The sequence below is a fragment of the Myotis yumanensis genome, unplaced genomic scaffold (assembly GCF_028538775.1).
Source record: "Myotis yumanensis isolate MYYU_CA2020_CCGP unplaced genomic scaffold, mMyoYum1.0.hap1 SCAF_9, whole genome shotgun sequence".
Lineage (NCBI taxonomy): Eukaryota > Metazoa > Chordata > Mammalia > Chiroptera > Vespertilionidae > Myotis > Myotis yumanensis.
In genome coordinates, this window is record NW_027223760.1 from 53787293 (window position 1) to 53812259 (window position 24967).

Genomic DNA, 24967 nt, shown 5'->3' on the forward strand with positions numbered 1-24967 from the left:
ATCATGGTAAACCATGACAGTCAAACGAAAGGATATTTTTTGTTGTTTTTAAGTCACATACTGTATTATGAGTTTGGCACCGTTCACATGGCCAAAACAAATTCTTTGTACTTCTGAAATACTGTTATCAAACAGCCTGAGTCACCACATTTTCACACACCCACTTTGAGCCAATACTTTAACTATTTTTTAAATAAAATTACATACAGAAGATAATTACACTAAACCGCATGAAATCTCACCCAATATTTGTCATTAGTAGAAAGAAAATGCCTTCATGGAGAAAATGACAAAAAAGGAAAAAAATACAAGCTAAAACTTTAAAGGAGGTGTGGACTAATGATGTGTGAAAATTTAATAGGTTCGGTACGCCCACTATGCCGCACTCCATTTGTTAAGGGACGGTAGAAGCGGCAGTTCTCTGCGTAATGTGAATAGGGTTATTAGCAATAATAATGGTTTGCTAGCTGATACATTTGCAGATTAAGCAACCTCTGTCATGGAGGTCAGTAATATTTCATCGATATTGCACAAAAGATAATGGAGTGGCTACTTTATTTTTCCATCAAAAAAAAAAAACTGGACTCTTTACCCAAGTGTGTGGCAGCAGAAGTCTTTCTTCTCTCAAATTTCAATTTAACGTGCGGTAAGAATTCTACCCAGTACTAAAAATATTATGACATTTCACTCATTCGATCATGCAGTGTTCTATAGTTGTGCTCACACTGTCTGCTCCTCTACTCTTTTTGTTAAAGATCACGTCAGAAAAAGCAATAAACTACTTTATAACCAGGGCATTTTATAATAAAAATAATAAATAATGTAAGTTTCCCCATTGGGACTGAATTTTTGCTATTTTTGTAATGAAAATAATAATATGCTAATTTTTAAAATGGCCACTAGGCTTCCTACATTTGAGTTGCATTTGTTAGACAAAAATGTCTTTAGGTAAAGGCCTTTGAAACTTCCATAAAGTTACCCTGGAGCCCGCCTGCTGTGCCACCATGGTTGAGCATCGAACTATGAACCAAGAAGTCATGGTTCAATTTCTGGTCAGGGCACATGACCTGGTTGTGGGTCGATCCCCAGTGGGGGGCATACAGGAGGCAGCTGACCAATGATTCTCTCTCATCACTGATGTTTCTCTCTCTCTCTCCCTCTCCCTTCCTCTCTGAAATCAATAAAAATATTATAAATAAAAAGGTTTCCCTGGGTGCCAATGTCTGATTATCTAGACTGGTGGTCAGACATGTAGGTGTGGAGAAGCACATAATTGTTTTGTTGATAACAATGGGAATTCAAGAAGGGTCCCTAATAACATGGCACCAGAACTGAGTGCCCTGTGCATGTGGTTTAGTATTATCTTTGCAATTGTCAGTTGTCCATCATAATACCTTGTCTCATGACATCTTTCCATGGAAACCAGAACCACTCAAATTATATAATTAATAACATTCCTTTCAATCACAATTACCATTTGATCTCAGCTCTTTGGCAACTACTGTCAGTAGTTTCAGGAACACATGGTGTTCATAGCAACTCTCAGTACTAGCCAGTTTGGCTAAAATAACAAAATTTGCACTAAAACTTTCATGCAGGTCATGCCTAGATGATATGGGAGTGTTACTTCCCAGATACTGATCTGAAAGACACAGCAAAACTATTTTGGGTAGAGGAGGGACTACACTTGGACAATAGTTTGAGGTGTGGTCCAGAGAGCCAGGAGGGAATCTAGCCCAGGGTTGCAGACAGGGCTTTAGCCAGAACCCCTCTGAATTGGGGTCAATTTAGGAAGCAAAAGGCTAACACCAGAGACTAGCAGACACAGAGCTCAGTGTCTTCAATCAGTTTGGAGTCTTCCTCATGAAGGTAATGATCACAGTTCATGATATAACCCCAGAGGGGTAAAGTTAAGAATCATGCCCAGAACCTCAGACGGAAGCGGGGGAGAGGAGGGGCCTGTACTGAGGGGTAGAACGGGCAGGGAGAGGTCAATGGAGGAAAAAGGAGACATATATAATACTTTTAACAATAAAGAATTCAAATATTAAAAAACCATAATAAGATAAAGTACACATTCATGGGCGGGGGTAGGGGGCAACTCTAAGCCTTATAATAAAAATCTGCAAAACAACTTTTAAAAAAAAGAATCACATCCAGGCTTTGAAATTGAAGATGATGACAGTAATGATGGAAACTTGTGTACCACAGAAAATTCCTAGTCCATTGGTTCCCAAACATTGCTATACACTTGAATCACAGAGTGTTCTTTACATAAAACTGATGAGAAATTTTCTTCAGGAGCAGATATTAAGCAACTTTGTTTAAGAAATTGAAGCATCGCCGAAACCGGTTTGGCTCAGTGGATAGAGCGTCGGCCTGTGGACTGAGGGGTCCCGGGTTCGATTCCGGTCAAGGGCATGTACCTGGGTTGCGGGCACATCCCCAGTGGGGGGCGTGCAGGAGGCAGCTGGTCGATGTTTCTCTCTCATTGATGTTTCTAACTCTCTATCTCTCTCCCTTCCTCTCTGTAAAAAATCAATAAAATATATTAAAAAAAAAAAAAGAAGAAGAAATTGAAGCATCTGGTTCCCATCCCTGAAAGAGTTTGCCTATATAAATTAAAGGTCTTTCCAGTGGTTCTCAAGGGGTGGTCCCAGACCAGAAGCTTTTAAGATCACACCTGAGAATAGTTTATAAATGCAAATTCACCCCAGACCTATGGAATCAGTCACTCTGAGGTGAGCCTGGCAATCTGAATTTTAACAAACCCTCCTGATGATTTTTATTCTTTTGTCAATCCTCACCTGAGGATATTTTTTCCAGTGATCATTTTTTGGGTTGTTGTTGTTTTTTTGAGAGAGTGGAAGGGGGGGAGAGAGAGAGAAAGAGAAAGAGAGAGAGAGACATTAATGTGAGAGAGGCACATCAATTGTTTGCCTCCCACATGTGCCTGGACCGGGGCTGGATTGAACCTGCAATCCAGGTACATGCCTTTGACCTGGAATCAAACCCGCAACCCTTCGGTAGGTGGGCCAACGCTCTAACCTTTAACAACACCAGTCAGGGAAACCCTGCAGATGATTTTGATGCGAAGTCTGAGAAGCACTTGTCTTTACAATAATTTATGTAAACTCTTCACTATTTTTTCCCTATAATAAATAGGTAGATGATTATTACAATTTTCAGATTCAATTCTATTTATCCTAAGTTTTTATTCAAATACAAACTCTGCCTTGACCAGTCTGCACATTTTACCTACAGTCTTAAAAGTCACAGAAAAGATTTGTTATGATTACTAAAAGGAATATCTTAAGGACCTGGACCAACAGCCCACATTCCCACAGGACTCCTGAACCAGGGACTAGCCTATAATTTTCAAGGGCATCCCTTTTGTCTTCTACCATATATATATACACAATCTGAACAGCCATAGGAGAGGGAATCTTGAATCAGAAAGTCTGATTCAGCCTTTGATTTCTCCTATAACTAGAAGAATGACTTATGACAATTTTATGAGCTTTGATTTTCACATAAAGTGGGAATAATAAAAAATAAAATAGAATAAAAATAAAATACCGCATGTTGTGAGAACTGAGAGATCATTTATGTGGAGGAAAAAGTACTACCACAAATAAATCAATTTGCTCATTTTACCTAATAGTTCTGTGTGTTGCTCCCTTAACCTATTCACATCATAGACCTCAGGCCTGTGATAGATGACCTGACTTGGCAGATGTCATTAAGACTAAAGAACTTGAGGAGGAAAGATTATCCTGGGTTACTCATGTGGCCCAATGAGTAATTACGTGAATTCTTAAACATGGAGAACTATTCCTAGCTGCAGTCAGAGAGAGAGATGTAAGAACAGAATGGTCAGAGAGACAGACCTTGCTGGCTCAGAAGGTGGAGGGGGTGTGCCAGAAGCCAAAGAATATGGGCAGCCTCTAGAACAGGGGTCCTCAAACTACGGCCCGCAGGCCACATGCAAATACAAATATTGTATTTGTTCCCGTTTTGTTTTTTTACTTCAAAATAAGATATGTGCAGTGTGCATAGGAATTTGTTCATAGTTTTTTTTTAAACTATAGTCCGGCCCTCCAACGGTCTGAGGGACAGTGAACTGGCCCCCTGTTTAAAAAGTTTGAGGATCCCTGCTCTAGAAGTCAGAAAAAACAATGGAATACATTCTCCCCAAAAGTCTCCCAAAGGAAATGCAGCTCTGACACCTTGATTTCAGGCCAGTTGAACTTGGGACCCCTATAGAACCTTAGATAATAAATTTGTGTCATTTTAAGCCACTAAAGCTTTGGTAGTTTGTTATGGCAGCAATAGGAAATTAATACACATTCCTATGCTTATTCTCTTTAATTTACTTTAAAATGTAAAACTGGGGTGCATAACAGGGTCCCTGGCACCCAAATGGATCTCAGGAGCAGATTAATGGTCTGGATTAATAATTACAACACACAGGCAAGGTAGTTACTATATGTAAGCAACATGTATCCTCCATTCACTGAATCAGATAGAGTAAACTCACATTAAGAAAACCAAGTCAGATCATAATTTGTCAAGAAAGCTGGGACTTTAAACTTGCCAATTTTTTTCCCCCCAACAGTGGTTTTATTGGTTTGTTTTTGTTTTTTATCTTTATTGTTGAAAGTATTATATAGGTCCTCCTTTCTCCCCCATTGATTTCTGGAAGAGGTCAACTTCTCTTTTGAAAAGGATGTTTCTATTCTCGCTCTCTTCTTGCAAGACATGAAATATAAAGTCTTAGCAGCACTAGCCACCACAAAACAGAGCTATACTTACCATTAAATTCCTCCAAGGAGAAATCAGAAATTAGTGGATATAGCAGCAGAATGATGAGTTTTTTTGAAAGTGCCTGAATGACCAGTGCTTGCCTAACATTGTAGGAGAAGAGTGTTAAGGGGTAAACCACGTGCTTATTATTAATTAAAATATGCATCAAATTGCCTCACCAGCAGAAATACACTCTATAGTTGTGAAGAGAAGTTAAAACATAATATATTGATTGATACTGTGTTTTGCCAGGACAGCAAACCACCAGGAACTCACTTTTAGAATTATTTTCAAGATCCATCATTTTAGCATTTCAAATACAAACAGGAATAGGAACTGAACAAAATATGGGCTTGTAAAGAGCATTAAGAAGCTTCTTTAGAGACTATATGGGAATTATTTGTGAGAAGCTTATGGATGGCTATCTTCTCACTATGTGCTCACATGGCAGAGAGTAGAGAGAGCAAGCTCTCACCTCTCTTTTATAAAGACACCAATCCTATTCATGAGAGCCCCACCCTCATGACCTAATTACCTCCCGAAGGCCCCACCTCCTAATATCATCCTATTGAGGGTTAGGATTTCAACCTATGAATGGGGAAGTTGTGACACAAGCTTTCAGTTCATAACAGAGGCTGGACATTTATCCACTTATTCCCTCCCTAGGGAAGTCCATGTTGCACAAAAGTCAAGGTGTGACTGTGGGACCAAGTGGACTACCCTCCAGGAGCACTCACTACGCAGGCACAGAGAGCTTGAGACAAATGTCTGGATGAGGAACCCGGTAAAGCCTACTCAGAATGGAATGGGTGGGAGGATCAATGCAAGGGATGTTGGCCTGAAGCCTGGCAGCACTTCACAATCCTTCTGTAATAAAACTAGTTAAGAAACTGGGCTGGAAATCAGATTGCTTGGAGTTGAATTCCAACACCATCACTTAATGCTTATGCTTCCTCTAGAAAGTTAATTTTTCTGAGCTTTAGTTACCTATCTGTATAATGGAGATAAGTGTTGCGTATAAGGTTTTTATCAGCATAAATGGGGCAATCTTAGGACCAGGCCAGTCCTGCACACATAGTGAACATTCAGCAATATTAACCACTAGAGGCCTGGTGCACAACATTTGTGCACTGGAGGGGGGGGTCTCTCAACCCGGCCTGTGCCCTCTCATAGTCCAGGACCCCACCGCGGACATCCCCTGAGGGGTACTTAGTGCTGTTGCATAGGCAGGAGAGGCTCCCGCCACCACCACTGTGCTTGCCAGCTGCAAGCCCGGCTTCTGGCTGAGCAGCACTCCCCCTGTGGGAGCACACTGATCACCAGGGGGCAGCTCCTGCATTGAGCATCTGCCCCCTGGTGGTTAGTGCGCATCATAGCGACCGATCATTCTGCTGTTTGGTCAATTTGCATATTAGCCTTTTTATTATATAGGATTATCAAAATCATGGATGACGATTATTATGCTGGCTCTGCTGCTACAGTAACATAAGTTGAGGTTGAGAGAAAGTCAGAGGGAAAAGGAACAATCTATATTTTCTTTTCTTCACTTTAACTGAAGGTAAATGATATGCTGGTCCAGCCTTAGGGTTATAGAAGACACCAAATCAGGATCTCATGGGACAAAATGGGAAGTGGCAGGCTGGTTGTCACCTGTGCAAATACAGGAAAGGAGAAGTTGAGAGGCATCCCTAGGGATAAGTGTTTTTGACCCATTGTTTCGTTATAGTGTCATGTCAAAGCCATATTAAAATAATAACTTTGGCTGCTAGTAATACCTCTAAGCCTCAAATAGAATTAGACCCTTTTGTGCATTCCCAATGAAAGTTAAACACTATTTGGCTGTCTGTCCAACCAATTTTAGTTTATTGCCCTTTCTCATTCATTGGCTCAAGCCCCCAGAAGTCAGTGCTCAGTGATACTAATACCAAGCCCTCAATAGTGATGAGGGGGGTGGGTCCCCGAGCAAAGCCCAAACAGTCAGATTTCTCTTTTCCAGAGCCACTTAAATTTCATATATGCTTAGACCAACCACATACAATATAGGGAGATGGGGTAATCATAGCCCACCATGTAAAGTAGAAAAGTTGTTTGCAAAAATAGTAAAACAGACATGCAGAGAGGAATGAAAGTGAAGGAAGGAGCCCTGATGACTTTTCCTGTTTGTGTTAGTGAGGCAAGGGTGAATTCTGTCCCTGGATTCCATGCTGTGCCCCAGTACCCTCATTATTAATTTGCCTTTTGACTTAAGAAGTATCTCTAGTTGGTTTATGCTACTTCAAATAAAACAATTCAAACCATATAATCACAAAACCTTTGCTACTGAGCCAGGATTTCTGCCTCAATGATTACCCTCTAGCTCAATTTGAAAAATATTACTGGATCTTTTTCTTAAATACAGTGATGGTAACGTGCAGAAAGTAACACCGTAACTGCAACAGCCTAATCCTGTGAAGTCATTAAAAGTTTTCCTGTGTGACAATGCTCCTTTATAGAGATAACACTGTAGCTAGTTAGCTAACTCCAACAAATAAAACTGAGCCAACTACAAAAACACTAAACTATCCTGAGGAATCTTAATATCATTGCTATTAACACCATGTAGTGTAAAAGTGCAGATTGTTGAAAGTTTGTGACTACATATAAATAGATATATGGTATGTCAACACTGTCTGCCAAGTAAGCAAGGCTCTCTTTATTTAAAAATAAAAATAAAAAACCCTTATATTTGTTTTGATAAGAACAGTTCTCCCCATAGGGGAAAAAATAAACACACTTACCATATAAAACAATCAATATGCAAGTCACAGAACATAAAACTTTTATTTCCAAACAATATTTCAACTTATTCATATATTTTGGTTGACAAATTGCCTTTGTTTCCAACCTTTCTGCTATCATGTGGAACTGTTACTAAGCTAAATTCCTAATATTTAGCACCATATTTATCAACATAGTTTATCTATGAAGATGGAATTTTTCATACTATAATCATACATTCTTGAAAAGACAATAATTATAGTTCCTGGGTAAAAAATATTTACAGTCAACCTAATTAGAATTACTAATACAGGGAGGAGGGAACAAATGATCCATATTACCTAGCTTTAAGTGACATATGATTTCTTTTTGGCCAAAAATTTACTTGTTTTAATAACATATAGTTAAATAGTACGACGCTAATGTATTTTCATTGGATTATCAAAGAGGATGCTAAGTAGAGGGGTTTCAAACATTTTGAATTGAAAAGCACACACTAAGAAGGGTAAAATGCAAACAGTTTCATGAGCCCGTATGTATAGTATAGTATGGATTACAGTCCAGTTTCTTCTCTTAGCTGAGAGAGGAGGATGGCCTAGAGCTACAGGAAGTGAAGTGAAGGTGAACTACATATAGTCCAAGTCCTACATAGCCACAAGGTAGAAACCCAGAGGAAATTTGACATATTCAGTACAAGTCAGCAGGAAGAGCACAAAGATTCAGTGCCCCAAAGTAAGCAAGATTTAGCCGGAAGGTGGGACTTGGCAAGTCTCTCTAGAAAGAAGTAGTAAGTGGAATGGCCAAGTCCAGGGAGAAGGTATAAAGGAGAGCAACAGTACCCATGCTCCCCTCCCCTGCCATGAGTGAATGGCCCTGGGGTTCCCCTAAAGCATCTAATGCAGTGTTCTCCACCCAGCATGGATATTGTATCACCCGAGGAGCTTTAAAAAACATACTAATACCCAAAACCAATTCAGTAAAAAATCTCTGGTGGTTCAAATACACAGCCAGCATTGGGAACTACAGATTAAATAAAAGGGATTGCCCCCACACAGAAATGCTGACAGTGAATGTGGGTTACTATAAAGAATCCCTTGCATCCAGACCTTCCCAGGGGACTACACATAGAGCTGGCAAGGTCACGGCTTTATGGTCATCAGCAATTGCGTCGGGAGAGAGCTGCCAAGGCACTAAGCCAGTTCAGAGGACGTGCTCAGCATCCCGTAGCAGGAAAAAGTACATAAACGCATACATATCAACGTCCATAATAAAGTACATTCCAAAATGGGTTATCACAAAATGATTATGACTTAATAACCTATGTAAGTGCCCATTCAAAGGAAACAATGAGAAATGCCCCAAATCCTTTCCAGGTTCGGTCTAAGGCGTAACAGGAAGAAAAATGTTTCCTTTTGTCTAAATATTAAAGGGTCTTAATTTTAAAAATCTGCTTTTGTCCCAAATGCTCAGACGTTCATATATGCAAAAGCAAAACAAGAAATCTCTTAAGAAGCTGATCCTCATAGCTACAGCATTTCTCCATCCCGAAAAGCAGCATGCTTTTGGTGCATGCCTAGATGCTTTTCTCCCAACATGTGTACCTGAAAACCAAAATGAGATGCCATCCTCCTGTCTGAGACAGACAAGGGGCTTCTAGCCTTTGCCCGGAGGAGGTAAGAGCCCTCTTGGAATGTGTCCATCATTAAAACAGTGCTTGAGGGAATGTGCCTGCTCACATTTTAATTATTGTTTTACTCGAGTTACCGCTATCTTGGCCAACCCCAAACCTACTTTCTGGCAATTATATCCCTTGTTTATCAAGACATTTGAGTTTACACCAAAACAATAATCTGCTTTTAAAAATTCATCATATTCACTAGTGTTATGGTGACATCAATCCCTTTACAAGGACAAGAGCTAAACATGTCACATGAGCTAACATTTTAGCCTGAGCAGCATAATAATGATCCTGTTATTATTAGAGAACCCTGCTGTGCTTATTAGCATACATCAGGATACAAATCAAGTTTAGTGTAAGCACCAAAACCTTTCTGCAAACTTAGGTACATTTATCTAGTTCCCTGCTTATCCCCACTTCCTTTCTGCCAGAGAAAGCAGGGAAAGGTAGAGCCACATAGGATTTCATTTTTACAACATTACTTAAACAGTCAGAAAAAGACAAAGTTTACTTTGTAAATGAACAGTTTTCCTGCTTTAAATATATTACTAGAGGAGGCCACTTCTGCAAAACCAGGGAAAGAAAAAGGAGCAGATGATGCGGGGCCGTGTGGATAGGATTCAACATTAAAAGTGGGGCCTCGTGTGTATCTAGGATTAAAGAAGAGAAGAGATCATTGGAGGGTTTGTTAAAACACAAAGGAAGACAGTAATCATTCTCTTAAGGATAGAGATTAATTATTGGAGGTCCTTGAAATTCAGTACATTTTTCTCTGTTTCAAGAGCATAGGATCTATAAGAGGGAAACCTTCCTTCCTTCAACTTCCACCCTTTATATTTTTTCAACCTGCAATTTAGCAAATTCCATTTTTATTTTACCTGTGGTTAATATTCCAGAAGAAATGAACCATATCTTATTGATTCCTCACAATGCCTAATATTCAGTGCTTATATTCATTGGTTGCTTCATTCTAGAAAGGTAGTAAGATGTCTGGAAAATTCTTTACTCAGGGCATGTCAAGTGAAAGAGATGAATGGAAGCTTCTATGCCAGGAGGTGTCACCTCTCAGATTTGGCATGTGCAACTAAGAACCATGCTTATTATGGAAAATAAATACAATTTTACATACATGAGGTCAAACTGCATATCCAAATAGGTAATAAATCTTATAAATAAAATCATTTTTTAAAAGTATGAATAGTAATATATAAATGATAAAGGTCCATGACTTGATATCACACATTCTAAAACATGCTTGGACCAAGGCTGTATGTATTTTTTTTAGCCTTGCTCTTTAGCATGGCCCATTTCATCTCTGAAGACAATCAAGTCACTATCATTCCTTCTTTATGACCTTTATTGTGTCATGCTAAAATGTCAGGAACTCTAAGCATTTCATAAGCATTCAATATCTCTTCATATAACATAATTATAATAGTAATGATTATGATTATCTTATTTAAATTATGTATTTTTTCTTTCTTTTCTGCATGTAGAGATCTTGGTGGCTAGCATTTATTTCTATAATTCTTAGTCAACAATCCAAACATTTTGTTGTATCTATAAAAGAACATGTGTACAGAATTCAAACTATGGTTAAAGTGAATCAATGCTGGAATGCACCAAGTGCATTCATGTGCCTATAAAAACTTCTATAAACATGCTCTGGCCAGTATGGCTCAGTTAGTTAACCATACACCGAGATGTTGCCAGTTATGGTAGATTCCCGGTCAGGGTATATGTCCAGGTTACAGGCTCAATCCCTGGTAGGGGTCATGCAGGAGGCAGTAGATCATCGATGTTTGATCATTGATGTTTCTCTCTCTCTCTGTCTCTCTCTTTGTCTCTCTCTCTCTCTCTCCTTTCTCTTGGTGGGGAGAGATTAACCAAAGAAGGTATACTAGTATGTATATATGCATAACCCATGAACATGGACAATAGTGTGGTGAAGGCCTGGAGTGGGGGCAGTTCTGGGTGGAGGAGGTCAGTGGGGGAAAAGGGGGACATCTGTAATACTTTCAACAATAAAGATAAATTTTAAAATATTAAAAGAAAACTTCTATGCATTTTAACTGATAGCCACCTAGTACTAAAAGATAAAAACCAAAATTTTATTTTAGCAAGAATATACTAAATTCTTTGGGATTTATTCAGCATATGAATAAAAGCAAAAGAAAGCAATAATATATGAAGATTTATATAGAACTGTATGTTTTCATTCTCAGGCTCAGGGCTAATGCTCACTATGATAAAATAAAGAATGGTGACATTAATCCATTCATCAAAATGGATAACATGTCAAAGATAAGAAGTTGCCTCAACAAATTGTATTCATATAGGATGTTAGTTACTGTATACATCTCAAGTGAAAGTCGTGCTACTATTACTTCTCAGGCACCAGAAAAACTACATTAGAACACAAACTTCTCTAGTACGTAAATATGCTAATGCTTTAGTCAACCATCCTCACTTCTGTAGATGCCCCTTAATTGATGAGTGTGGTTTGGCAGTAGTAATGAGGAGGAAATGTTTTCCTTATTAGACTGATCTACACAAACAATCAATAAAAGGCATCAATACTTAAATTAATGCCCACAGATTATAATAATAATGACTCACATTTGAAATTTTTGAAGCCAAATATTTCAGAGTGTAATTTGTAGTCTAACTATTTTTCTTCAATCAATCACTTCATTGTTTCGTTAAAGTGTCATGTCAAAGCCATACGTTAGAAATGCTTCTAAATGATTAAATATCTAATTTCTTTCATGTGCCTTTCTCATTTGTTTTCAGAGCTATGTGAAACAGGCTTCTGGGGAAATGGTATATTAATGCACATTTGTAGTAATTCATAGTGCTGAGTTATGTGAAGTAATAAAATGGCATTTCCTCTAATTTACTGAAGGAGAAGATTATCATCAGGAACAATAAGAAATGACATTTTTATAAGAAATGTGAATTTACATTGAGACTAACAGTCAAGAGCAAGATATACTAATACATTTCCAGCTTTTTATACTTGTCATCATGACTTTTACTATTACTCAACTTCAAGTGCTTTACCTAATACAAATTTATTACAAGACAAAAATTTGATTTCTATGATAAAAAATGAAATAGGTGAAGTTGAGACATGAGCCACAGCAGGAATATTGCCAACACTCAGTTCTAGCTAAAACATGGACCTTTAGGCACAGGTTATACATTTATGTAACTTTTTCAATGGCATAATGTTGTAGTGTAAAACATAGGCTATGATCTGACTTGAAAATCCAGATTTAACCAATTCAGGACCAACTTATCCACTATCCATTATATATTGTCTTTATGTACATTAATTTACTCACTCCCTGTAACATGCAGCTATTTACTAGGCAGTAGGAATAATTTTAAGTATACTAGTCATGTGTTCTGAAATCAGTTATCACAGATTCTAAAATAAATAATATACTTAAGCAACTTTACATTTTGCATATTCAATAATATATTGTGTAACTGGTCTGCAGAAAAACTTACAGACCAATGCTCCTGGTGAGCACTGGTTTTAGGAAAACTGTCCAAAGTCCAAATTACACCATTTTAAAGACTCTGGAGAATTACCAAGTCTTGGACTTGAGACTATGATCCCAGACAGAAGGGAAGTACAAAGGATAGAGCCTGACATTCATTACTGGTTTTCCCCTTAAATCAGTCAGCCAATGCAGAACTCCAACTAAATGGATTACAAAATATCTGTCAGGGTACACAGTACATCATGAAGATGATACTATATAAAGACTCTCAAAAGCTATTTAACTCAGATGTTGCTTACCTTTATTGATTAAAGATTGTCTGTAATTCCAGATACATAATTTTTATAATTATTGTTTAAAAGTATTTCTATGCATGCTCAAAGCAGAGGAAAAAACAAAGCTATTCCAAGTACATCTTAGGTCAGTGATGGCAAACCTTTTGAGCTCGGCGTGTCAGCATTTTGAAAAACCCTAACTTAACTCTGGTGCCGTGTCACATATAGAAATTTTTTGATATTTGCAACCATAGTAAAACAAAGACTTATATTTTTGATATTTATTTTATACATTTAAATGCCATTTAACAAAGAAAAATCAACCAAAAAAATAAGTTCGCGTGTCATAGGTTCGGCATCACTGTCTTAGGTGCTCTCTATACAACTATATTAATAAAAGAGTAATATGCTAATTAGACCGGGAGACCTTCCAGAGACCTTCCGGACAAAGCCAGGGGCTTGGCTGGCCTGCAAACTGCCCCCAAACAGCCTCAACCCCTCGCCCAGGCTGGCCACACCCCCGCAGAGACCCTCACCCCGATGGGGGTGTGGCCAGCCTGCAAACAGCTATCAGCCCCTCACCCAGGCCAGCCACACACCCCAGTGGGGACCCCCACCCTGAAGGGGATGTGACCAGCCTGTAAACGGCCCTCAGCCCCTCGCCCAGGCAGGCCATGGCCCCCAGTTGGGACCCCCACCCCGATGGGGGTGTGGCCAGCCTGCAAATGACCCTCGGCCCCTCACCCAGGCCAGGCACGCCCCCCTGCAGGGACCCTCACCCTGATGGGGGCATGGCTAGCCTGCAAATAGCCATCAGCCCCTTGCCCAGGCTGGCCACGCCCCCCAGCAGGGACCCTCACCCTGATGGGGGCGTGGCCAGCCTTCAAACGGCCATCAGCTCCTTGCCCAGGCCACCCTACCCCCAGTGGATACCTTCACCCCGATGGGGGCATGGCTAGCCTTCAAACGGCCATCAGCCCCTCGCCCAGGCCAGCCACGGCCTCCAGCAGGGACCCCCACCCTGAAGGGTGTGTGGCCAGCCTGCAAACCACCCCAGCCCCTCGCCCAGGCCGGCATCGCCCCCCAAGGGAACCCCCACCCTGATCTGGGACCTCCTTCAGGGCAGACCAGCCGGCCCCCACCTGTGCACCAGGCCTCTATCTATACTAATAAAAGGGTAATATGCTAATTAGACCAGGAGACCTTGTGGATGTCCTTCCAGACAAAGCCATGATGGTGGGGCCAAGGCAGAGGAGGTTAGGGGCGATCAGGCCAGGAGGGGAGGGCAGTTGGGAGTGATCAGGTTGGCGGGGGGGGGGAGAGAATTGGGGGACAGCAGGCCAGCAGTGGGGGGGCATTTGGGGGTGATCAGGCTGGCAGGGGGGCAGTTGGGGACAAGCAGGCCAGCAAGGGGGGCATTTGGGGGCAACCAGGCTGGCAGGGGGGGCAGTTGGGGACAAGCAGGCCAGCAGGGGGGCAGTTGGGGGCAAGGAGGCCAGCAGGGGGGCAGTTGGGGGTGAGAAGGCTGGCGGGGGGGCAGTTGGAGGTGAGCAGGATGGCAGGCAGAGTGGTTAGGGGCAATCAGGCAGGCAGGCAGATGAGCGGTTAGGAGCCAGCAGTCCCAGATTGCAATCATAGGGATCGGGCCTAAACCGGCAGTCGGACATCTCCTGAGGGGTCCCAGATTGGAGAGGGTGCAGGCTGGGCTGAGGGACAACCCCCCCATGCACAAATTTCATGCACCGGGCCACTAGTATTTATATAAATATGACTTAACATGACATAATAATTTTTTAATTTAGGTAAAACTGCCTAAATTCAACCCCAATGCCTGAATGCTCTGCATATTTTAAAATCAAACACACTGACAATTTTAACAAATACTCTGCTTTATTTTTGTGTCATATTCATATATCTGAATCTCTCTACATCTATCTAACCTATTTATACAGTAACATTAGTCTGAAGATTTATATTTGTAACAAAAATATTTGTCAAGAATCTAAATAACTATTACACATTTTACAATAATACAGGAAATTTTATATCTAAGTTGGCTTTTGAGAAATAGAAATTATGGGAAATCTAACTTGATTTCAGTTTTCATTAACACTGATGTATCTGGAATAATATATTTTTAGATTTAGTGTTTTTAGAAGCAGATATTATTCATATTAATTTTCTAAAAGATTATACTATTGATGGAAAAATATAAATTCCTAACTCAATAGAACATGAAATAAATCAGTGGGGAAAAAACTTCCTTGTTTTTCAAGCAATTTAAATCATTCAAGTAGCTTACTACTTAATGTTCTGTTTTTTAACTACAAATAGCTTTTAGTTGGAAGTAAAATGTTGTCATTTCTTATAATGCTTTGGATTTAGTAAAATAAAATAAAAACTATATAGAAATTCAGGCAGAAACAAGAATATGAAACATCTTGAAGCTATTGAAACTAAATCCCAGGCATTATGTTATCACAGTGATTTAGTGAAGCAATCACTGACATTAGCATATCATGATTCTGGTCTGATTGATACTATTTAGACCTCAGTCAGAAACACATACCTACATTCTTACCTAAATAGTTACAACTGAATAGTTATTTCTCTTCCTCTCCCTCTCTTCCTCCCTTCTACTCCTTCTTTCCCTCTCCCCCTTTACCCACTTCCTCTCCCCCTTCTCTCAAGTACTATAGGAAAACAACTTGAGAGAAACACCATTTTATTATTCTATAGCCACATGTGTTCATATTTCAAACTCATTGTGTTTAGGAAGAATTAATTAAATTTACAGTAATGAAACTGCACTTGCTATTGTACAAGAAATTACTTTTTGGTTCACAAACAAAATGTTCCTTCGTGAGATAAAATAGTCGACACAACAGTTCTGTTTCAGGGGAAAACAATAAGGGCTTTCTTTCTAAGTAAGGAAAGTTTAGTCATAAAAAAACAGGGAATTGATTTCCAAAGAGGAATCAAATGTCTCCACTTCTTCAAATAAACTCCCCGCGTAGGGATGCCAGTGAAGAACCCCTTGTAAGATACTATTTTTCTGTTCTGTGTTGTAAGATTACAATGGGCATTAAAAACAGCAACAAACATACTTTGAATATTTTAACATACTAAAAATATTCTAACATACTTTGAATATTTTTTCGATAATGTCAAACCTGATAGCCACAATTTGTGCTACAAACTTCATCGAAAAAATATGTATTTCACTACTACCTGCTAGAGTTCGAAAGCATTGGTTTACTTACCATCAATTTTCCCACACACATGCAACTCTGCCTCATGCATCCAAACAAATGTGAAGTTGTTAGCAGTCAAAAACAAAACAAAAAAACGACTTGCCATTTCCTTATATGATGTGCAAAAGATTAAATCACTCATTTGAGCAAATTCTTTTTGAGATCTGGATTCTTATTTTACTCTCTACTTTTTAACCTTCCTTTTCCATTCCAAGTGGACACTAGGCCCTTAGCATTTATTTAGTTGTCTCTGATAATTTTTTGCTGGACATATTTTAAGTCAAAGTTTTTCCCCTTTTTTTGTTAAAACTTTAAACATCAAAAAGAAAAACACTAACCTAGGTCAGCAAGTTTAAACCTTTTTCATCTCGTGGCACACATAAAACCAATTACTAAAATTCTGTGACACCAAAAATTATATTATTTTTTGCATATCTGACAAAAATAGATATAATGTTGATTCATTCACATCAGATGGCTATTGTTGTGTTGGCTGTGAGATATTTTTTTATTTGACAATCTAAGGGTAAGGAGGTCAGTGCCCTTAACTAAATAGTCAGGTATTGCATATTTTAAAAATTCTTGCAGCACACTGGTTGAAAATCGCTGGCTTAGCTGTCTTTAGTCACAGAAAAGAAAGAAGGGGTGCTTTAAGTGAAGTAAAAAGAGAACTCCACTAAGCAATGCAAGTTATGAGAGCAGAACTGAGGGTATAGCTAAGAACACTAACAAGCAGTTGAGGGGGTAATGGCAGTAGCAGAGACAGACAACGTAAAGTAGTTCAAAGTCCTAGAAACACGGACACACACACAGATTATATGGGTCGTGCCCTGAGTGGGGCAGAAGAGGGGGTGACCATTTTTATTAAATGTTCCTATAAAACATTTCACTACTTCCCCAGTATGAAATCTCCATCCAACTCCCCACTCAAAGATTAAGGCAGTCACATCAGACGGCATCTTTTGGTCCTTGATTCCAATGCCAAATTCTCTGGTGTTATACGTATAAAATAGATTTCATTAAATTATTAGTACCCTTATTTTGAAAGCTAAAAACCAAGGGAGGTAAGAATATTTAATGAACCCCTTTATGTGCCAGACACTGTACAGGACATTTTACACATTTTATTTCACTTAATGAGCCATTTGATTTTATATATCAAATTATATAAAAAGCTGTACCTTCTTCACTCACCTCTGAAATTAATTCAATGTATGTTATGGCACCTAGCTAATATGCATATAATGACTATGTTTTGGTCAATATAAAAACTAATTTGTCTAAGAGATTAGTATTGATTCATGTAGAACTATGATCAATATTGAAATCTGTGGGTCAATTATTTTTAAAATGTGTAACATTACTGACCATACAGGTTATAACTTATGAAATATTCAATGTATTAGAAAAAGATACATTTGAGGAGAAGCCATTTGCCATTTTAAAGTTGTATTAATATCAGAAAAATAACTCAACTTTGTCACTTCAGAGATGTTTTTTAAACCATCTCTAGATCTTACTTTGAATTTTTATCCTCAGAGTTTTCTGTATAGTGTGGGATCGGATCAGCATGAGGTCTGCAGATGCTAGTTGGGGAGAGAACTGGGAAAACACACTCCACCTTCCCCCTCATTGTGATACACCCTTCCTGTGGTCTGATCTCTAGGTTTTAAGGGATCTCAGATGGAAGGCGGGGGTAGGAGGAATAGGGAGAGATTAACCCAAAAACTTCTATGCATATATGCGTAACCCATGGACACAGACAATAGTGCAGTGAGGGGAGGACATATGTAGTATTTTCAACAATAAAGATAAATTTTAAAAGAGTAATCATATGTGAAAATAAAAAGATATTAAATTAAAAAATAATAGAAGTGCAAACTAGGAAAAAAACATGTAAACAGGAAAGTAGATAGGGCATGTGAGTAGCTCTTCAGAATAATTTTCTCTAAAATCAAAGATAGTTTAAGTTACCATCAGATCCAGAGCACCAACCCCCAGCCACAGATTCTGTAATGCACAGGCCCTCAGGTGTTAGAGGTCCCTCTAAGAGGCGAGTGAGGGAACCACAAACTCCAGAACCCCACCAGAAAGTTGACATGTTATTGGTTTGGAATGGAGTTCTTTTTAGAATGGGGTCCGTGTTTACTGAGAATTATTGTGGGGTTTTTTCCTACAATATAGGATCAAACATCCTAAACAGCAAACAACATTTCCGAACCTCTTTTCCATATGGTTTGAATTGTGGCCAATACCTCTTAAAATAAAACATCTTGTAAGTTTAAATGCTTCTGTCCTGGGTTTGGTTAATTTTTTTTTAAGTTTCTCAGGACAGTATCCTAAGGCTGGTGCAAAGGATAATCACAGAAAAAAGGTTCAGTTAATTAATTTCCATCTATTATGTATGTGAAAAACATTGAAAATGGTTTAGGCCGGAACCGGTTTGGCTCAGTGGATAGAGCGTCGGCCTGCGGACTGAAGGGTCCCGGGTTCAATTCCGGTCAAGGGCATGTACCTGGGTTGTGGGCACATCCCCGGTGGGGGATGTGCAGGAGGCAGCTGATCGATGTTTCTCTCTCATCCATGTTTCTAACTCTCTATCTCTCTCCCTTCCTCTCTGTAAAAAATCAATAAAATATATTTAAAAAAAAAAGAAAAGAAAAGAAAATGGTTTAGGATTCCTGTTACTGCTAGACAAAGGGTTGAAGATAATTTTCTAGCTATTTGTATTTTGCAGATACTAAAACAGATACATGTACTGTGTGCTTTCCACATCCCAGGCACTGAGAGTCCTTTTATGTATATTAGCTCATCTCCACGCCATGAGATATGTGCTATTATTTGTTTCCACACAAAACAAAGTCACATTTAAGAAACCTATCCAACTGAAAAATGACAAGAAAAGGATTCTAATCTCCTCAGCTTGGCTTTATGGTTTCTATGCTCTTAGCCACTATGTCACATGATGTTTATTGAATTTTCCTTCTGTTGGCTGGTGTTTACCTAAGTTTTTCCAGGTTCAGTTGTTAGAAGGCAAACAATTTTCTTTATTGATTGATTTCAGAGAGAGAAGGGATAGCGAGAGAGCGAGAGAGAGAAAAAGAGAGAAATATAAGTTTGTTGTTCCACTTATTTATGCATTTGCTACTTGATTCTTGTATATGTGCCCTGACCAGGGATTGAACCCTCAACCTTGCCATATCTGGATGATGCTCTAACCAACTGAGCTACCCAACCAGAGCTAGAAGACAAACAATTTAAAACAAAAATAGATAGAGTCCATGTAGAAGAAAAGAGTGAGGTAATTTAAGAGATTTTTAATGTTCTGGCGTAAATCAGTAATTTTCCAGAAATCAGATATCTAGGCCAGCTTCCCAAAATGCAATTTAATTTTTCAGAACCATTCTGTTAACGTCCACAAGGCTAGTAGCAATAGGAGATATTATTAGATACTGACAATTAGAGAACATTTAAAATGTATTCATTTTTATGTAAATAATTCAACAAAAATTGGCAATTCAAAGAGCTGTGAACCAGATGAATATAAACTACAAATCTTTGATTAAGATTCACAGAACTGTCTGTTTTTAATGAGTCAATTTTGGAAGTGCTTTCTGCAGAACACTAACTCAGGGAGAAAATAGCAGTTCACAAAATAGAGCAAATACGCACTATGAGGCACAAGTTGGAGATAAGTAGGTCATGCTTTCAATACTTAGCAATTTAAGGACCACAGAACAGAAATCTAAAAAGTTCTCTCTAGACATATAATTTATAAACAAATTTCTTTTGCTGTTTCACAGAAGAGCGCTTTCTTGAGAAGTCAACTAGCTCTCTCCTATTTTCCTATTTTTTAAAAGAACCCATGATTCCTCTCATAGATTAAATATTTGAAATTGTTAAGCATAAATTATTTCATTTGACTTACATATACATGTCACAAATATGTGTCTTCTGTTGTTTTAGCATTTCAATTGGTCTGGTAGTTGTATTTGCTCACCACATATTTAAAGACTCATCAATTAGATGGTATCGAGATGAAAACAGGACAGATAACATTGAAGGGTTTGGAGATGTCATTCTTTGAGAGGTATTCTGGCATAAAAAGAAGACAGGGGCATTCTTGATATAACTATGAATATCTTAAGAAAAAATAAGTTCTGAGTTGCTTCTGCTAAATGTTAAACTGGGCTTCCAAAGTGAGGTGCATCCTGAAGCAAATGATTTATTATGGGACCAAGAATAACTGAGATAATCCAAGCCCTTCCGTCACATTGAATAAAGGTTTAGAGTATTTTCAAGAGTGGGAAGCGCTAACCCCAAAAATATTCATAAGTGAGTTAATGACCTATGAAACCGTTAACACTCATATCCCTATTTAATATTAGCTATTGTTCAGTCCCTCACTGATTGTCAACTGAAGCATTGACCATAGTACTGCATAAAATAAATTTTAAATCAATTACAGAGTAAAACTAGCAAACTACTGAATGTCATGTTGGAAAATAGAATTAGATGGAAAGTCATGGACAAATGGTGATACACCTGAGTTAAACAAGTACAAACTGAAGAAAAGAACAATCTACCAAGCTAAACTTCAGGAACAGATAACTTGAATATCAAAGCATTAATAATGATTTTTTGGAAAATTGTCTGTTATCAGACAATTTAAAAGAGATTCTTTGATCAACATAAACTGATGAACAAAAATAGATCCAGAGACAAATGGTAGGGGAGGTGGGGAGGTTAGAGATCAACCAAAGGACTTCTATGCATGCATATTAGCATAACCAATGGACAGAGACACTGGGGCGGTAGAGGCTTGCCCTCGAGGGTGGGAATGGCTGTGGGGAGGGGGGAAGGGAAGTCAACTGGGGAAAAAGGAGACATATGTAAAACTTTGGGCAATAAAAAAAATTTTTTAAATAAATAAAGGGGATTCTTGTGCCCTGGCTGGTGTGGGTCAGTGGTTAGAGCATCAGCCCTAGAACTGTAGGGTCTCAGGTTTGATTACAGTTAAGGGCACATACCTGGGTTGCAAGTTTCCCACCCTGGTTGGGCAGAATAGGAGGCAATCAATTGATGTGGTTCTCTTACATCAATGTTTCTCTCTCTCTCTTCTCTCCCTCAATCCCCTCCCTTCCACTCTAAAATCAATGGAAAAAATATCCTCCAGTGAGGATTAACCAAAAAAAAAGGATTCTTGTATTTACCGTGCTTCAGGACTCAAACATTGAGAGAAAGGATTAGGTCATACTGTCCCATTATTTGTTTAGAAAAATTATAGTAAGAAAATATCCTAAACTATTATAAATAAGAGAAAATAAATACCTCCATATTTTTTTAAAGATGATATGCTACCAATCTCTGCCACCCCCCACCCCCAATGCCTCCTATAACATTTTGATCCTTATCTCTAAAAGATTTACTTATAGTGGGATTTTTCTAATACAATTATGTTTTGATACTAAGATGCCACAATCTCTCTATTCTTGTGAACATTTGCCCTGTTCACACATTTGTAGGGAGCATGAAAGAGAAGACAACATACCAAGCATCTCGCACTGGTTCTGCACCACCTTTAGTCTGTGACCTCCTTGTCTGTCACTGCCATTCACTGTCAAACAGCTTTGGGTCTGAGTTTGGTTAGCCAATGCTCACATCTCCTCAACTGGGTACAGCATTCTAGCTGATACCCAAAACCATTTTTGAAATATTAAAAAATATATTTAAAAAAGTAAGTTTTACACATTGATAAAAATTTGGGACACATCTAGGAAGGCTTTGAGAACTCAAATTCTACAACATGGCAGTAGAGTATCATTATATTTAATTAATAATGTCACTAATTAGTATTTCTATAATTATAATATAGTATTTTTAAAAGATTTTAATTTTTTAGTTTTATATTTTTAATATATTTTATTGAATTCATAGAGGAAGGGGGAGGAAGAGAGAGATAGAAACATCAATGATGAGAGAGAATCATTAATTGTCTGCTTCCTGCACACCCCACACTGGGGACTGAGTGTGCAACCGGGCCTGTATCCTAACTGGGAATCGAACCTTAACCTCCTATTTAAACCTAAGGTGGTTTCATGCTAATTATTAGTATGTGTCACAACTAGAAGTAGGACCTGCAAATAAATTTTACATTCAAACAAGAATGCCTTCATAATGCTTGATTTTATAATGTCCTCTACCTTGTTTGAAAAGGCAACTTAAAATAATTTATGTCTTAAAGATTTACGATTATTCAATATAATCCATAGATGTTGCTGCTATTCAGAATTCAATACACACACTGGATATCCCATAAATGTTTGATTTAGCATGGGCTGCTAACCCTGCAGCTATCCAGTTTCATGAAAGAAAGCCTTAATACTTGCTCATTCAGAAGTCTTCATTTTTAGCTCACAAACACATTTCCTTTCATTTTACTTGGATCTATTATCTAATTTTCTGAAAAACTCTAATAATGTGGACTTAATATTTGAAGAATAAAACTTATTTTCTATTTTGTCAACCTTTTAGTTAAAAAAAATCTGAGTTGGGTTTTGATTTTGGGATTTATTCGCTGAGATTAACTTTAAAGTTGGGTGTCTTTCAATAATCATAATCTTTAATTTCCCCTACATTAATAGATTCTTCAAAGTCTCGACATTTGTTAAAATACTCAAATGGAATTCACAAATTGCTTTATCCTATCTAATAAAAGGGTAATATTAAAATTAACTGTCACTCCGTCACAAAGATGGTGGCACCCATAGTCACAAGATGGAAGAGCCCAATCCCCTCAGCCTCGCCGGAGTCTCCCAGTCCTGGGGGGTAGGGGAAGCGGCCACCAAGAGCAGGAAGCATGAGTGGCCTAGTGGAATGCTTGCTTCGTCGCCAGCCAACAAGGCAAGCGTTTCGCCCTGGCTGCGGAGGGCCTCTGAGCAGCGGGCGCAGAGCAGCCAGGCTCCACAGAGAGCAGAGAACCTCTGGGAGCGGGCCTAAGCCATTAGGGCTCCTGGATTGAAGAGGGCTCCTCTGAGGGCTCTTAGATTGCAGAGAGTACAGGTCAGGCTGAGGGACCCACCCTCCTGTGCATGAATTTCATGCACTGGGCTGCTAGTCTTATAATAAGAAATGACTGCTCTTATCATTTAGATCTTGGCAGGAAAAGACATGGTTAGGTCTATCCAGAGGTAATACTTCCAAGGCTGAGTTCCAATCAAAGCAAAATTGAGGACGAAGGCACTTCTCATAACTTTTCAGCTGATAAGAAATAAGATTATTCTGTAGCAGAGTTGAAAAATAAATAACAGAAATTTATGGACTGGACAGATTATTTGACATTGGGGTTTTTACTTAAATTATCAAAACAATTTCAGGTATGGAATACAGTCTAATTTTGCACCTTGACATTAAGAAAATAATTTTTCATGTTTCCAAATTAAAATAAGCTGTTTTGCAAATATTACTTCTATTAAATAAAAATTCTTGTTCATATATAAAGATGCTTTACTGGTCAACTACTAGAGATGTTATTGGAGAATTCTTCACTTATGGGAAAATAATGATGTGTTTTTTCTTTGCTCCCTTTGTAAAGGTAAACATTTAAGACAGAGGTTAAGAGAAGTATAGAGCAATGACAACCACAATCACATTTTTCACTATTTACTCTTTGTCAGCTCATGTTTTAATCATTATTTGATCTATGAGAAACATTGTATGACTTCTATGAATGCACTTAAATGAGTGATGAGAAATGTATAATTTTCAAACCATTTTAAACAGGGAGTCCTAGTTAAGTAACATGTGGAAGATTACACAGCTGTTAAGTATCAGAGGCAGGATTCTTATCAAATCTTCAGTCGATAATCTTAACCATAATGTTGAATTTTTAGTATCCTTTTGGGGAAAGATTATTTCTTTAACTATCATGTTCTGTTTCACATTGTCATTTAAAACAGTGGTTCTCAACCTTCCTAATGCCGAGACCCTTTAATACAGTTCCTCATGTTGTACTGACCCCCAACCATAAAATTATTTTTGTTGCTACTTCATAACTGTAATTTTGCTACTGTAAACAATATGTAATTACATATGTGTTTTCCGATGGTTTTAGGCGACCCCTGTGAAAGGGTCGTTCAACCCCCAAAGGGCTCACGACTCACAGGTTGAGAACCGCTGATTTCAAATATTTTCAAAGACATTTGGGAACAAGTGACTTACTGTACACAATGAGAGGTGTGCATGTCCTGTGCGTGTTTCTGACGGAGACTTTTAAACACTGTGCCCAAGTGCATTTATGGAACAGTTTACACAATCTCCTCTAACAAGAAGATGGCTCTTTTAAGGTAAAGAGGAGCCCTATAAATGCTTCTGCTGTATCTTCCATCAAAATATTACTTATCTGTCTCCCACATACACACACTTCTATATATGTTTATATGTCCACACAACACACAATTTAGTGTTAGAGAAGTTAGATTCAAAATATAGGGTTCACAGAAGAAACTAAAATGAGAAAGTAAGAGGTGAAATTTAGCACAAGATAATTTAAATGCACTAGAGCAGGACAGAAAAGGAGGGAAATTAGCTGCCGGTTAATATTTGTTGATAATTCCTAAGGCAACATTCCAAGTGCTTTATATGTATTAAATCATTCAATCCTCACAGCAATGCTTTGAAGAACGT

At 38.4% G+C, this 24967-nt stretch overlaps 1 long non-coding RNA gene across 1 annotated transcript in view; it reads right to left on the reverse strand.

The window, feature by feature from the left end:
* Positions 1-9807: 9807 nt before the first annotated feature.
* Positions 9808-24967, reverse strand: part of LOC139016966 (uncharacterized) — a 54131-nt gene continuing 38971 nt past the window's right edge. Inside the window, exon 3 of the long non-coding RNA XR_011472744.1 lies at positions 9808-9891. This is a non-coding gene — a long non-coding RNA (uncharacterized lncRNA). The remainder of the gene's footprint in view (positions 9892-24967) is intronic.